The 15,114-nt window shown below is 51.0% G+C and overlaps 1 long non-coding RNA gene across 1 annotated transcript in view; it reads right to left on the bottom strand.

Moving 5' to 3' along the window:
* Positions 1-15,114, bottom strand: part of LOC130611935 (uncharacterized) — a 52,927-nt gene that overhangs the window by 36,735 nt on the left and 1,078 nt on the right. The window lies entirely within an intron of this gene.

Raw genomic sequence — 15,114 nt, 5'->3', positions numbered from 1 at the left:
CTGAGGAGGGAACACATCTCTTCCCTTGGAGATACCATCTGGGCCAATCTACAGTAAGCTGAGAGGGGCTGAGGTTACTGAAGCACCCTCAGAGTGTCACCAAGAGCTAAACCCACCCTTCTCCAATGACTTCTACCCTTTTCCCAGGCATTGCTTTATGTTGTGCAGCAAAGTTTGCTCACCATCACCCTATAGAGTGCCTGTTGTGATACACTTCGGTCGCCACGACTGGATCCCCTCTGCTCCTTCATCAGTCACCATCTGCAGACACCCTCAAAGGAGCCCTGCAGCATCCCCTCACTCCTGTAACAGCCTCAGGTATAAAGCAGATGCACCAGCAGCACCGATGCTGAACAATGCTTCCAAGGGAGGAACAGTGACCAGATACAAGCTTGGGGTAAACAGAGGGAACTTATTTCATAGAATGGTTTGGGATGAAGGGACCTTAAAGCTCATCCAGTTCCATGGGCAGGGACACCTGCCCCTGTCCCTACATCCCTTGTCCAAAGTCCCTCTCCAGGTTTCCTGCAGCCCCTTTAGGCACTGGAGCTGCTCTCAGGTCTCCCCTTCAGGAGCCTTCTCTTCTCCAGGCTGACCCAGCCCAGCTCTCTCAGCCTGGCTCCAGAACAGAGCTGCTCCAGCCCTCGCAGCATCCCCATGGCCTCCTCTGGCCTTGCTCCAACAGCTCCACGTCCCTCTTGCCTCCTTGTTGCAATGCAGAGGGGATGAGCAAACCTCAGGGACCCAGTTCCCAGCCCTGTGGCGTATCCAGCCTGGGAATACCAGGAATTTTGCCTGCTCCATGGCTCCTTGCCACAACTCAAAGCAACGGTGCTGCAGGGGCTGTGCTTTCTTCCCATAGACGAGCTGCCTGTGCACATTCCCAAACAAAGCATTACACTATGTGAAAGGAAGGCCCAAGCCCTCCAAAGCCCATCCCACTGGCTAAGGCAGGAAATATCTCCCATCATCTCAGCTAATCCTCCACCAATACAATGAGAAATGATGTCCACCAGCCGCCAAGAAGATTATGAAGTGAAGAACACAAATCCCGCACCGCCCATTGCAACGGAGCCAAAGGCAATAAAAGGGGAAATGCAAACTGCAGCCAATGGTCGGGAGGAGGAGGTGGGGAGGAGAAGCAGCAAGCAGCCATCAGCAAAGACTCACTGGTGGAATACAGGTGGTTGGTGATGGAACAGCCTCGGCCCAGCTCTTCAAGAGGCACCAGCATCCCTTCTGCTGCACCAATGAGGCTGGTTTGGGGGGAAACAGTTGGCAAATAGGAGAGGGCAAGACAAGTCTCTGATGGTAAAGTAAAGCAAGCAGATTTGAGCACACAAAGCTGTCATACACAACTCAGTACCATGTTTTACCACCTTCACATGGGATGCCCGGTGTGCTCAACAGCTTCTCCCCTTAGGTCTGGCTACAAAGGATCCACAGGCTTGAGTTGATGGTACAAACCAAGACCTGCCTCCAGCTAACACAGGGCTGCAGGAGACATCACCAGCAGGGTCCTACCTGTGCATCCCACCCCAGAAACACTGATTTCCCCCTCTTTTGTCAGCACTTCCAACTAACAGGTTGGTTTTCAGCACAAAAATGCAATAAGAAGAACCATTTGCAACTGCTTTGCTAACTCCATTCAGAGCACTGGTGATGCTTAGGAGTCTCAGTACCAGGATATGAAGAGTTACCTGGGATAACAGGTAGCACACCAGCGACTTTATGGACTATGGCATTTGGATGCTGGGGACAAAGTTGATGCAGTATCTCCCTCCTCCTCCTCTCTCCAGTGTTCAGGAAGGGCTGTGAAACTAAACAAGGCACTTGGAAAGACAACACTGAGGGAAACTTGGCATCTGCTTCGATACCAGCCTCCAAGAAGCATTTCCCAGGTTGAAGGGCTGGTTTTGAGAGGCAGTTTTCCTTGAGATTGCTTTGGTTTGGTTCCCAACAAGTGCATTTAAGGCAAATAGATTTAACTCTTCCATGAAAAATAAACCCCTTTATCTTTATGCCTGGATTCAGATAAAACCAAGGGTCTGAAGCTTTATGGACAACATGTTCTAATGTGAAGTGTCCCTGCCCATGGCAGGGTTGGAACTGGATGAGCTTAAGGTCCTTCCCAACCCAAACCAGGCTGGGATTACATGTTTTCACACTGTCAAGCCCACCCTTACCATTCACATCTTCCATATGACCTCCTTGACACTGGTCTCCTCCTGACCCCTGTGCCATAGGGAATCCTTAACAGTGCCAAGTGATGCCAAACCATGAGGTGCTTCATCTTCCACCACTTGCATAGCTTTTAGTAACAAAGAATAGAAGAGAACCCAGTTTTTCCTCTGCTTCCAGCCTGCTGACACCCAATATTACATCAGCAATTCTCTATCTGTGCTGGTTTATCCTGACAGCTTAAGCCAGGCTTAATCCCCTGCACAAACACAGGCCTGGGAAACCAGCACAACGTGGTTTAGCTTGTTGTTTGCTCACAGTTTTGATACCAAAGGAGAGATGCTGGTACCCTGCAGAGCACAACCTCTCCTCCTTGGTGACCTTTGCATTGCTGAGTCTCCTTTCCATGCTGGGATGTTAAGTGATCCCCTCTCTTCAGGGCAACATTCCGACTCACATCCTGCTTCCCAACACCACCAGGCACTCATGTTCCTCCCAGACATTTGGGAACACCTCATTTTGGGTTAAGAGAGGGAGGGAAAGATGGGGTTTGCAGTCAGAAGCCTTTGGGGACACCGAGGCACTGGTGTCTTGGAGTACAATCAATGCTTGGCGCTTGTTTCCAGCCAGCTCCCATTGATGCTGCTTAGAAGATGGGGCCATTTTCATTACAGTGCAGCAACAGACATGAAGATATGGCAAAGTTTGGGACTGGGCCCCCTCCACAGCATCACTATGAGGGTAATGATGAGAATAGAAAGAGGATGTTCCCTCCCAGAGCCTGAAGAGACAGCCCAGAGCAAAGGATCAGCACTAGCACTGGCTGCTGGGACTCAGAGCTTACCCAGGAGTCTCACACAGTGCTGGGAAGGAGCTGAGCATCCCAGTTCTCATCCCTCCCACGTGCTGGGATTCAGCACCTCTTCTCCCTACACCTTCCTCACTAGCAGGGCCATGCAGGTTTGGAGACTGAAGGCATCTCATAGAGGAAAGGGCCCTGTTGCTACTCATGTTATCATCAAATCCTCCAGTTTCATTAGTATTTGACATCGAGCCCTGGTTTATAACAACTCCCAGCTCAAACATCTTCCTTTCTGCACACTGGACACTGCACACTGTTCTGTAACACATCATTCAAATCCTATGGGAACACTCAAGCGATTCCAGCAACCCTGAAACAACCCAGCACCTTCCAGGAAATCTTAAAGGTGTTTTCCTTAAGCAGAATGAACAAATCCTTTGCAACACAGTGACCTATTCCAGCGTTTGGGGGTTGGATTCCCAGCGTGGCCCTATTGCCAAGTTTTCCCCATGAGTTATAGTGAGGAGGTGGCACAGATGGAACTCACATCCTTGCTTGAGGTCAGCCACAGGCTCCAAGCTGGCAGAGTGAAGCAGGAGAGGCCCAATTCCCACCTCTGCTGTGAAGCAGAACCATTTTCTCCTGTCAGGCTTAGCAAAAGGCTGGTTTCCAGAGGGAAGGTGCCACCAGGCTCATTCTCCATCACTCCTTGTGCGTGCTTAAGTCTTATGTAGAGCTTAAGACACACATATGGCTGACTTGCACACCTAAGTGTGGATGTGCATGTAGCAAGATAACCCCTTACATCCCAGCCTATGCTGGCAGCTCTGTCTGCTTTCCCCTGCTTACATCTACCTGTTAGCAGCAGCACCTAGGCTGTGATTCCCAAGCTGGAGAAAGGCCCACAACACAGCACTGACTGTCTTCAAGTTGAAGACCTATAAGTTTGCTCTTCCCTGTCCTTAGATCTGGTTACCCAGCAGGAAAGGCAACTGAGTCACCTGGTTCACAGTAAATCCCCAGTAAGAGCCATTACTCCTTGGATTTCCTTATTCTCTCCTATATCACAGCAAGTACTTGAGTAAATACCAAGCAAAACCCCACATAATTCAAACATCCATCAACCCCCCTTTCGGAGTCATGACAAGCAACACAAGGTCACAGGGACAGTTTCTCTGCCCATGGTTATGGGCAAGATGCTCAGGGAGCAGGTTGGTGTGAACTGGGCTCTATTTATGGTGAACTTGCCCCAGATTTCTATCTCTGGATCTATTATAATAGGTTAAACCCTGGGACAGCACATACTCCATTAGGAGATGATTCCATCCAAACCATGAACCGGAAAAGCCATCAGAAGCATGCAGGGAAGCTCTGGGCATGCTTTTATTCCCAAACAGCTTACCTGCTGCACTATAAAGCTTTTCATCTCCATATAGGTGTCCAGAACACACCATTTACAACCAGGCTACTGTTAAGCTGTCTCAAGCAGACAGAAAAGTATCCTTATAGGAAGCTGGAAGCCACCTCTGACACTGAGCTCCCATTCTGCACGCAGTTGCTTTTCACCTATAGAGTGCCAGAAGCAGCTCTCCCACATCCAATGCAGTGCTCCCTCTTTTACAAGGTTCAGACACCTCCTGTGACAAAGCACAAGCAGGCAGAAGTGATGCAGCAGATGTTTCCCTATGACACCCTGCCAACACAATGCTCGCCTCTAAACCACCACGTACAGAGCACTCCCCCTTGCTCACCAGTCTGGCCAAGCCACACACCGGTTAACATCCTCCTTCCTATTTCATGCAGGACTCACTGAGTTTTCCATGACTAGAGACCTCAACACCCACACTGCACCACTTTGCCCACTTGCTCCCACTCCCTGTCTGTGGCCCATGGTTTTCCACATCCCGCTTCCACAAGTTTTCCCAGAACACAAGCTCACTGGGATGCGCAATGCCAGTCCCTCCACTGGTGAGCCAAGCTCTGCACAGCCATGTGGCAGTAATTAAAGGATGATTTCCATTCTGCCTCTGTTTTGCTGCTGCTTCCCCTAAATCACTGCTCCTTTGTCTGCTTCCTCTCCTACCACTTCTGTGCTAGCAGCTTCTCTCCAAGCGTCCATGGGACTCACTCTGGGTTAAACTCTACCAGCATAAACAGGATGCCTGAGCCTGGAGATGAAGGCACCCACCATCCTCCCACTAAGCCATACTGTTCACTGCCCCATCCCTGGCAGTGCTCAAGGCCAGGTTGGATGGATGAGGCTTGGAGCAAGCTCCTCTAGTGGAAGGTGTCCCTGCCCATGGCAGGGGTTGGAACTGGATAAGTCCCCTCCAACCCAAACCAGTTTGGGATGATAATTTCCACATCATTCCATCTCCTTGGGTCTCATTCCATGTCTTTGGGACAGACCCCTCAAGTAACTCTAAAGGAACACCCCCCCTTCAACAACAGGACTGGCTCGATGCCATGAGTACCACCACAATTAGCCAAGCAAATAAAGGGATATATCCACAGCACCCAGGCATCGTAATCCTACAAACAACAACTCTATGTTTGAGAGGAAGCCGTGGGTTTTATTTGTATCATGCCATGATGAAATAGCTCTTAATCCAACAGGAACTAAGGAGGATGTTAAGCCACAGCCAGTAAATGAGGTCTTTTGAAAGCAGCAAAGCCCAGAAAACTTGTATCTGAGATTTAAAAGGGACCTGGCCAAAGAGTGCTCTGAATCATTAATGTGGGCTTGCAATAGGGCTTTGGAACACTGCAAGAAAGCTCATGTTGTGCCAGAGTTTGAAGAGGATAGAAACAGGATGACCCACATCATTCTCCACCTGTGACCCTGACTCTATCCCAGGTGGAATAATGCAACAGCTGTAAAAGAACTTCATTAAGAAAGCATTAAAGGAGGGTAACAGCAAATGCCAGCAGCTCGGGTTTATAGGAAGCAGATTGGTCACTAAGTTGGGGAATTTAGGGGGAGCTGAACGTGTTCCTGAGGCTGCATGTAAAAGGAGAACAGAGTTTACACAAGCTGAAGCCAGCTGAGGCCTTACAAAACCTCAGCCTTCCAATCCCTGCACAAGGGCTACCCAAACAGTTACAGCATCCCTGTGTGAGCCAGGAAACCCTGGAGAAGGATGGGAGCTCCTCAGATGGCTGTGGAAAGGCACAATTGCATTGGGAAAGGAGCAGCCATCAGAGGAATTTCCCCAGTGTGAAGCGTGCAACATCATCACTCCCAGCCCTGGATTTCCTTGGCTCAACACCTCCACCTCGGAGAAGCCCATTGGCTTCTAATCCCTTTTGTCCTCAGTGCAGCAGCAACAGGACATTGGTAACAGCTTCATTTAGTTGAACCCAACCCCATAAAACTGAAGGCCAAGAGTCAAGAGCAGCGATGCTCCCAGGTACGCAGCAGAAGATATGCCTCTGATGCTCAGACATGGCAGTGAGAGCCAGCACAGAGCAGCATCCTGCTGGTAAGGGACTAGTAAATTCATTCCACATCAGGCAGGTTTTGAGTCCTTGCCCAAGAAACGTGGTGGGGGGAAAGCTGCTGCTTGTGTCATGCTCTGCTATGAAGCAATGGGGGATGAAGAGCCAAACTGCCTCATTTGGGTCTGATGTTACACAAAGGATGAGCTCCATCCCCAGCAACATCCCTCGCCCAGCCTGGGAGGTGAGCTATGGTGTGACCTTTAGCAAAGAGCCACTTTTCCACCCCAGGAGCCAAACACAGCCACAACCCTGTCATCTCCCTCTTGATGCACTGCTGCGTGGAATCCCTGCCAGCTCCAGGTGGAGCAGGGGCAGGTTGGGGTGAAAAGCCATGTTTCACCCTAAATGCACACAGCACACGGGGCATCATCCCCTTCCTGCCAAACACCTGGGCACCTCCAAAGGGGCTCCAAACAATCCCTGAATCCCCCTGATGGCCGTTGCTGAGCCCACATGATTTCATCTCAGTTCCTGTTATGTTTTTTGGGAGTCAAGAGTAACATGCATTTTCCATATCTTGTGGTTTCTGGAGGGTGGGAATGAATTCTCTTGCTGTGAGTTGCTGAGGTATCGGTAAACCCAACCCAGCAGCGGTGAGGCCATTGAGCAATGCAGGAGATGGGGCAAAGACTCACACCACTGTGACACATCAGGAGGTCCTAAATGTCAAGTTAGAAGCACCTGGACCTGCAGATACTGCTTATGGTCATGATACATCTACTCAGAGAAGTTGCCTCAGCTCAATACTTGTGCAGAAGGACTTCATCTGCCTTTCTACCTTTGGTTTCATACAAGGATGCAAAACGCCAACAGAACTGTGCCCTTCAGGCCACCAGGAACCAAGAAACCTCCAAATCCTGCAGGAAACCAGCATGTCAACAGACAAGACCAGGCTGGAGGGGGATTGGAGCAACCTGCTCTAGTGGAAGGTGTCCCTCCTCCTGGTTGGAACTGGATGAGCTTTAAGGTCCCTTCAACTCAACCCAGTTTGATCCTACGGGAAGTGATGTCCCTCCACTGCGCTGTCTCCTCCTGAAGATGCATCTCTTCCTCTGATGCGGGTCTGTTAGGCTACGTCAGAGCATTACAACACATACCTGAGCCACGAATCAAAGCTGCTTTTGGGCTCAGGTTTTATCCAGCTCATCCCCCTGGTTAGAACTCCAGCTCCATGTATTTTCCCAACTGATCCTTGGGGATTCTATGGGTTGGAATAACGAGGAAGGGCACAAGAAATGGTGTGCCTCAATGCCTGAATGCTTCCTGAAGGTGGTTCAAGCTACTTTCCTCCTTCACCTCAGAGTTTCCCTTTTGTGTTTTCAGTGTGTGCTCCTCAGCTGAGCTAAACCCCACAAACCCCACCCCAAACCCACAGAAAAAAAAACATTTTACCCCATGGCTTTCTGAATGCAGCTCCGGAGGAACACCCCTTTGCTCCTGTAACAAGTGCAGGAAGCAGAGGAGAAGCAGAGACCTCATTTCAAACTCTACGAGGGGAAATTGCAAGGAATTACCTAACCCTTTCGGAACATGTTTCTATTTGGATTTCATGTCAGATTACTTCCTGGTTTCCAGCACGTATTCCCTGGGCGTCCCCTATCCAATATCAGGCAGGATTAAATCACCGAGCCCTCGAGCTCTCACAAAACCATCTGTACTCATTTGCTGAGCTGCTCCAGGGCTCAGCCAAGTGCTGACAGATGCACCAGAGAAGTGCAAAGCTTTTCCCTTTATTAAAACCCAGGTTCCCCGCTCCAAGGCCTGAGCTTCTCCCGTGCCAGAGGGATGGGATGACACGCGGCAGCCTTGATCCCGCGCTGTTGTGGATACAAACGCAGGGCTCTGACCTAACGCTGCTCTGCCGGTCCCAACAGCACATCCAGACTCACACAGGCCAACAAGGTGAGGGGGCTGCAGCCCTTTGCTGCTGGGAGGATCTGACCTGGCTCCAAGGGATATGGTTATTCCAGCTCACCGACCTGGGAGTGAAGCACATCTGGCACCCAGCTCCTCACTTGGTGGACCTGCACTCCATTGCTCACAAGCTTTGCTGCAGCAATTCCCCATGGAGCTGGTCCATACTGCTGGTCCTCATAAGGAACATCAATCTGGTGCTGGAATGAACTGTGAAGGCCCAGAGAGATGAGTTAACACCATCTTTGGAGGTATCTCCTAAGCCTTCCGTACATCCAGAGTTGAACTCAATGCTACGGTGGTTTGCTGAAGCAAGGAGGAACTGGGTGATATGATCTAACTTGGGTGATCTGGTTTAGTGTGAGGTGTCCCTGTCCATGGCAAGGGGTTGGAACTGAATGATCTTAAGGTCCTTCCCAACCCAAACCATTCCATGATCCAAGATTGAGAGCAGCCTTCCTTTGAAACAGAGTCATCTTCCTAGGAAAAGCTCCCTTCCATGGTCAGAAGAATGCCAAAGGCAGGTGCTGTCTGCACACAAGTGCTTCGAGACCTTGGTTTTCAGCTGGTGGGTTTGGAGATCTGGATGCTCCTTGTACACTTCATATGGGACGCTGAGGAGCTACTGAGGATTCTCTTGCATTAACAGCAGTAGTAGCTTAAGTGAGAAAGACCAACTTGCATGTGCATCCTCAGGCATGGGCTTAGGCCCAAAAGACTCACCACACCACTCATCAGCACCATGGATCCCCACACAGGAATGACAGCCCTCTGCCAACGCTGGTGGCTCACAGTGGGCATTCCCCCCCTCCAAGGAAACACTCCTTGGGGATGACGCAGCCAAAAAAGCAGGGAAAACCCAAACTCTCAGCTCCTTCCTCCAGGATGCAGCCCAGCCAGGGGCACTGGGCAGCCCATTGACAGCCCGGGTCTGCTTTCAATCAGCTTTTATAGCCTGTCAATGCGCTGAATCCCACACAATAAAACCTGGGTCATAAAAGAGCCTTGCAGTGCCAGTGTCTCTTTTTCTCCCCCTCTTTTTTCACTTGAGGACAGCTGGGAGGGACAGATCCAGAGGCCAAGTTCGTAACAGTTGATTCCTGAGTGGTTTTTAAACCGCTTGGAATTACAATGGGAATTTTGTGGGGAGAAAGCCATTTGCAAATGTTACTTCACTCCCAGAGCTGGCTTCCCTCCCAGGAGCTGAACAAGCAAGGAAAGAACAGTTCAGAACGTAGAGAGGCTTCAAGATGGGCTTGACTGGCTTCAAGCTGAACAGGCAGGACCCAGCCTTTAAGTTCCACGCCGACTCTAGGATGCTTTCGCTTATGAAGCTGCCCATAAGAGATGCTGCTGCACAGCGCTGCCTTCAGAAGACATCTGAACCTCAAAACCCTCAGCTGCCAAACCTGGCCATTGAACCCTGTGAGGCTTTGGAATGCAATTCTATAGGGGCTGAGAGCTGAAGCTTTTGGTTTGCATCCTTTCCCAGGGCTGCACTTTAGGGCAGTCCTTAAGGACCATACTTAGCCAGCTTAAATCCCTTTCAAATCCCTGCACGTAGTGAGATGGGGGAGCAAGGGACATTTAAGAGCAAGCCAGACACCAATAAAGCACCAAGAGGAGACAGAGGGCTGAAGGAGGCTTCAGGGCAGCTAACGCTCTATTCCCTACCTTTAAGATGCAGATAACACTGTTCTCTTCATGTTAGGAAGATAAATCCACTGCCAGTGGTTAACACAGCCCTCAGGATGCGCAGCCCAACTCCCAGCCCCACCGACGCTCTTTGTAATGCCTGCTTATCAGGCAGAGCTTTGATAAAGCTCCTGCAAAGAGCTCTGAGTAAGCAGGAGGCATTTCCCCGGCTCCCATTGCTGGGGCTGTCCCTCAGCCCTTAGGAGAGAGCTGTAAATCCCATGTCCCAGCACGTGGCTATGGGAGGGAGGATTCCGCACGTAGGGTGCGAACAGCTGGAGCTCCAGCCAGATGTTCTCCACCACAGCACAGTTGAGTGATGGGGTCTCACAGACAAGATGTCAGCTCTCACTTGTGTTTGCAGGGAGATAAGGCACTAATGGCCCCTGTTCACATGGGTCTTGGCAGCAAGGAATACCCAGAGGTCCTGTAGGAAGAGATGCTCTTTAGCTGTCAGAAAAGCAGCACCACTTCATGTGAGTTTGGGGGTTTTCATGCTCTGTGTTGTCCCTGGGGTGGGTTGGGGGGAAGAAGTGCCTCCCAAGTCTTCTAGGCTTGATGTTCATGTCTAAACCATGATGGACTGCCTGCTCCAGCTCCTAACAGCACCTCTAAGTGTATCTAAGATGGCATTTGCCAGGTCCCTAAGGGGCAGGATGGGTTCTGATGAAGGCAATGGCATGCTCGCCCAGGGCACTGCAATGGGGAGAGCAGGATCTGGAGGGTCTGGGTCTAATCCCCTCCTGTCTGACCCCAAGAAGGTCTCACATCTTCCCCCATCTGCACAGAGATCACAGAACCCCAGATGATGGATAACCAGCCTGCCCTACCAAGTGGTGAGAATTAACTAGTGGCCTGTAAAGTAATGTTGAGAGCCTCAGCTGACAGGTAGTATATAACTGCAACCTCCATTATATCATCCCACCATCCCCCTTGCCAAAAACCTGCCTTTGCAGAAGAGATCCAGACACCAAATACGTTCTTAAGTGAGGATGTCTGACAGTAGTTCGGCTATGGAGGGATGTTAAATAGGAATAAGAATGAAACAGTACTCATCATTTGAGGATGCTGTACCTCTTCAAAGCACTTCACCAAAACATTAACTGATTAGACCCCAAAGAAATAGCTCACAGATGTTAGAGGGCTCCAAAAGGATGGACCATCATCCATCCTGGCTTCTACAGGGGATGCATGCAATCAAGAGCTCAAAGGAAACCACTTTCAGGCAGTTGAGCTTTTAGTGCTCTTTGGACACCTCAAAGCAGGGTTTGTTGGTAGAAAAAGAACCAGAGGCCTCAGCTCCCTCTTCAATTGCAGGGGAAAGTTGTGAGAGAGCCAAAGCCTCATTCAAAGTTCAAGGTCACACTGGTAGAACTCCAGTTTCAACTTACCCTCAGCACAAAGAGCTGCGTGCCAGACAGCTGAAGGCATCTATGGTGTGTGCAGCCACAACCAGGAGGACAGAGGTTGGCCCTCTTGTGGTAAACACAGCGAGCTCATCCAACAGCCCCTTTGGCACTCAGCTGCCTTCATGTAAGTCTGGACCTCACTACTGCAAGTCCACAGGACGCTGAAGAGCCAGGACCACCTTCCCCTAGTCCACATCCCTCTCCTCTGCCCCCCTCTCCCACCCCTAAACCAAGCTGCTCCAGGTACATAGCAAAAGGCTTCTTGCTCTAACTGCCTGGTCCAGAGAGCATCAGGGCACTCGCATCTGAATAAACCCAGAAGTGTTATTCCCACATACTGGTTTTCCACCACCAGAGCTGCTTCCTGGCCTGCTCCTTGCAGGCAGATGCCTGGAAAGCCACAAATGTGGAGCTGGGACCTGCAATAACCAGCAAGGTTAAACAAACCCTTACAAAAGGTTGCTTGTCCCAAGCTGCACGCTCCCTGAATGCTGCCACTGCCCCAACACTGTGGTTGGCTTTCATCCTCTTGTGGTTCCTCAGGAAAACAAGCCCTGAGAAGCCCAAACCCAACCACTTTACCACCACTTAAGGAAGCATTAGGCTTGGCTTCTTTAGTCTATCCCTTCCAAAAGCAAAGCGGTGCAGCACAAACACCTCTCCTGAGGGCACATGAGGGCACATATGCCTTAGCACAGCAGTGGAGAAGGGGTTGAGCACCCACAGAGCATCACTGGGGATAGAACCTGCAGCAACCAGCACGAATCAGCACCCAGAGGTCCAAGAGAACTTCATCCCTTTGCAGCATTTTGGGGGATGAAGCAAAGGAGAGCAGTGTCACCACGGGAAAAGCATCAAGAAGCAGGTCAGGAGTAACATCTGCTTTCTAGATGCCAGTGGCTAAGATGAAGGTAGAGCACCCAACCCTGCATCTCTGCAGGGTTCCAGCACACTGGAAGTCAAGGCTTGCTAGGGAAAGGGAAGAGCAGAGCTCTAGTGAAGACACACTGCCACATCCAGAGGGAAGCAGTGTAACCCCTCACCTTCCTCAGGATGAATGCTCACAGCATGCAGAGTCTCCCAGGAGTCTGGGTTTCAGCCTTCCCTACCATATGCACGCAGTGTCCTGGAGAGCATCCTGCCACACATCATCAACATGCCCAAAGAATCCCAAGGTGACTGTGGTGAACGTGGAACCTCCCCTACCCTCAGCTTTACTGAGGGGTATCACTATGTTTGGTGAGCTCTTTATGCTCTGCAAGACAGGAATCACACCTCACACTGTGCTAGAACTTACCTGGGTCTATACAGCTTAATGAAGCTGTTTAAACACACACCCTGCACACCACTTAAGCTCGATGTAGCATCTACCACAAGGTCTATCAGATCTATCTAGGAGGACATGCATACGGGCTGAAAACTCACCCCTGCCTTGTGCATGGTACCAAAACAGCCTCATCACATCACACCAGCTTGAGATATTAGATCTGTGCTGGTATGAAGGGACTGGGCAGGAAGGATGCTGCAAGAGGCACTGTGGGTGTCGGTGGCAAGAAATGCAGCTGTCCTTTAGGTCCTGCAGCATAAAACATAAAGCAGGCTGTCAGCAGGTCTGAAATACAGCTCACAAACGACCCTGTGTGGGGCATGAGAGTGGGAAGAGCCAAGACCTGTTGCTTATCAGCCCTGGCATGCATAGGCAGAGCTGCATGTGAGCTCCAGGGCAGGTATGAGCCACGGGGCACACACACAGGCTGATGTGAGGTGCTTGCTGCAGCCCCCCAAGTACTTATCAGCCCTGGAGTGCATAGGCAGAGCTGCATGTGAGCTCCAGGGCAGGTATGAGCCATGGGGCACACACGCAGGCTGATGTGAGGTGCTTGCTGCAGCCCCCCAAGTGCTGCAATGGGGAGATGTGGAGGGTGCAGCACAAACAGCACCTGCTGAGGCCATGCCTGGATCCTCTCAGCACTCTCAGCCTCTCCCTTGGAAGTCAAAAGCCACCACAAATGGAGTTTCTCCCATCCAAGCCTCAATCCTTCCCCCTCTGAGCTCATCCATGGCTCCAGCACAGCTGCTTGGCTGCCAAGTCCCCCCAGCTCCCCTCAGCACAGAGCAATAGGATGGGGTTGATGCTGGGCCAGATGTTAGACATCACTGCAGGGCTCCAGCAGCCACAGACCAAGCAGGGAGAGAGAAAACCAACCAGCACAAAGCCCTCTGCTCCTTCTCATCGTGGTCTCATTGTTACCAGCATCCTTAATGCTCCAAAGCAAGCCCTGGCTCAATGACAGCTCATTAGAAGCACTGCAAATTACACTGGGTGGGACCAAAGAGCTCAGGGAGCAGCAGGGGATTTATTTCACACCTAAGTGCTTGCTTTCAGTGCAGCTCAGGTCAATACAAGTGGCCTTGGGCCAGTGCCAGTGGACTCCAGTGTGAAATCCCCCTCTCCACCAGGCTGAAGCTCTCAGGGCTGCAGGGCCTGCTGCTACAAGAGGTTTCATGTGTGTTTCTGTACAGGCTCTGCTTCTAAGACCTGCAAGCTTAACTCAAAGGCAGAACACCCTCTCCACTAAAAACAGCCCTTTTCTAACCACAGAGAGTCACTCCTGCAACAAAACTCATTGGAAAACACCCATGTTGGTTAAATTAGAGCACACTGAAGCAGGCAACAATGCCCCTGGGTTTATGGGAAGCATGTTGTCACCCCACAGTGAGCTACCAAACGTCCTCAGCTCACTCTAACCAGCAGCAGAAGGACAGGGAGAGGATGGAGAGAAGGGCCTAGGAACAGCACAAATATCCCTCACCAAGATGGGGAGGCAGAGATGCATCCTGATGGTCAGGATCCATCTGGGCCCATCACCAGTGTTTGTGGCATCCAAGCCCCATCCCAACCTGATGGACAGGGATAGATCCTGAGCCTCAGGATGCATAGATCCAGAGAGATCCTGAGCATCAGGATGCTTAAGAAACATCTCCCCACCTCCTTCCTGCTCTGTAGAAAAGCAGAGCCCCAGCCTGCCAGCCCATGCAGCTTGGCAGAAGGTTATGCTCCCCGGCAATCAGGTTGCAAGAATTAAAGCCCCATAGCAGAGTTCCAAGCTCTGCCTGCCATCAAATGCCTCCTCAGCCATTCCCACCATCATCTCCCCAAGGCACAGCAGTGATTCTATGCAGAGTGTTTCTCCAGTGCTGAACCCTCCCCATCTCCACTCTTTAGGGCTGCATCTTAACCCTGGTGTGTGGCCATCCCCAACACCCTGCCCTGCCTGGCTTCCAGTTAAGCACTGGGAGAGGAAGGGGATTGCACCTCTGGTGTAGAAGAGGCTCTTGGCTTCTCAGGAGGAGCTATCGTTGCACATGCATCATCTCCCACATCCTCTCAGCACGTTCAGAAACAGCTGACTAGTCACTTACCAGAGCCTGGTCCAGATGAACTCCTCCCTTCCTGTCCTTTGCCTTCCAGAAAGCTGGTCTCTCCCTTTGGAGAAGTCTCTCACCTACAGCAAAGGCTCTGGCTTTGTCAGTGCTGGTGAGAACGGGAGCCACTACAAGCTCTGTGACTCCTTTTCTCCAGCAGAAGCATCCTGACAGCTCCTTACCTTC

This window comes from Pezoporus wallicus, unplaced genomic scaffold, assembly GCF_028554395.1.
Source record: "Pezoporus wallicus isolate ANWC-B61680 ecotype Strahan unplaced genomic scaffold, APGP_CSIRO_Pwel_v1 contig_9719, whole genome shotgun sequence".
In the NCBI taxonomy this organism is placed as follows: domain Eukaryota; kingdom Metazoa; phylum Chordata; class Aves; order Psittaciformes; family Psittacidae; genus Pezoporus; species Pezoporus wallicus.
Note: the sequence above shows the minus strand (reverse complement) of the source record. Positions and strands in the feature narration are given on the sequence as shown.